Here is a 1,960-nt window from a genome sequence, read left to right on the forward strand (position 1 = left end):
TCAATTGTGACAATTGGGGGAAATTTGGTTGCCAGAACCGGAAGGACCTGTTGATGCAGCGGGAGTTGTATTCCCTAGTACTGATGATTTTATCAGATTGTTTCGGTTATGCATTCTTTTATTTAGTTTTTGTTTTATTTTCTTTAACATGTAAYATATGTACATATATAGTGACGTATTCTGCCATATACACAGTATTTTGCTTAACACTCAAATGCTCTGAGTGCGGCTATGGCAAACAACACTCACAACAACATTTCAACAGAAGGAATGTAGATAGCTATGCTTTGCAAAGCTGCTTTATTGGTAGTTTTTGGTTCACAATATTTCAACAGAAAATTTAGTTTCTTTCCTGCGAATAATAAAATGAAAAGTCAGTCTTAAGTCACCTCTCAATTAATAAATAAGCACTCAAATTWTAAAAAACAATTTTGAGTTTTTATTTTTTTATTTTTATGGCACAGGGCCATAATGCGTAAGTGCCGCAGTCGGTCGTGATAACTTATTATAATGTTATTAGAAAAAAAAAAAAAAAAACACGCTTATAGACGCCCACGCGACGGTTAATATCGTGCTAAGTTCTAACAGAATCTTCGACAATAGTGCGACATCGTATAACGCAAAGTCTATTACGGCATGGATAAAAACTGAGTAAAAATCAGGAAGACGCTCAGAATTCGGAGAGGACGTAAATCCAAAAGGTTACCTCAATAAAACCACGAAAGTGCTGCAGTTCAACTAAATTAAGAATAAAACGAATAAAATTAAGAATTTCAAAGCAAATAAAATTAAGAAATCAACAAATAAAAATTTCTACAAAGTTAAATAAAATAAGAAGAAAAAAAATTAAATTAAGAAATCAACAATCAAGAATGTCAAAGTAAACAAAATTAAGAAATCAATAATTAAAAATTTCCACCAATTGAAATAAATTAAGAAACAACATATAACAACAACAAATAAGACAAAATGTCAAACGCTGAGGCAGCATCGACGGCTCTCTCAGACAGCAACATGAGCCCGGTCGCATACCATATTGCTAATGTTGAGAAGTTCGAAGGAGATCCAAACACGTTGTACACCTTTATTAGCCGAATCGACTATATACTGGGATTTTATGTTACTGGAGACGCACGCCAACAGCAGATCCTGTTTAGAAATATCGAGCGCGGTGTCAGTGGAGGTGTTATGTGCTGCATTGGAGTTAATGACATGAGAACTTGGGCAGACCTCAGACGCCAGCTAATACTCAACTACAAGCCCCAGACCCCAAACCCCATCCTTCTGGAGGAATTTCGCAGTACCCCATACAAAGACAATGTACGAGCATTTTTGGAGGAAGCAGAGAACCGCAGGCAAATACTAACCAGGAGGCTTGAATTAGAACAAAATTTTGAAGAAAACCCATTATACCTTAGATTAATTAAATCAAGCATAGAATCTCTAATAGATACATAAGTTGCCCCCGCACGTTTATTTAAAAATCAGCAATCATAACAWACCAGATTTGCGAACACTTATAAAACTTTTACAGGAAAACGGCATTTATGAACAGMMTAATTATTCAAATATTTTCAGAAGCAAAACTCTTCTGATAAGCCGAAAAAATTTCGAAACCATAACACCAATCAAATCAACTTTAACACCCAAAAATATCCAACAACTTTCCAACCAATTTATCATTCACCAATATCATACCCTATGTTGGCGCCGCCCCCTCCCAATTTCTTTTTCCTCTTTTTCGAAGTTTTTTCGAAGTTTTAATTCGCGCGCAACTAAACCATAACTAAAAAAGTTGCGCGCTCTCTTCTTTTGCGACCAATTCATGTCCAATTTATTATTTGTAAAATACATTTATTATAAGAAACCTTTTGTTTTTATACTCTCGCAACAAAGTTGCTAAAGAGAGTATTATAGTTTTGTTCACATAACGGTTGTTTGTAAGTCCTAAAACTAAAAG

Source organism: Bactrocera latifrons, unplaced genomic scaffold (assembly GCF_001853355.1).
Source record: "Bactrocera latifrons isolate USDA-ARS-PBARC rearing strain unplaced genomic scaffold, ASM185335v1 scaffold_431, whole genome shotgun sequence".
NCBI lineage: Eukaryota > Metazoa > Arthropoda > Insecta > Diptera > Tephritidae > Bactrocera > Bactrocera latifrons.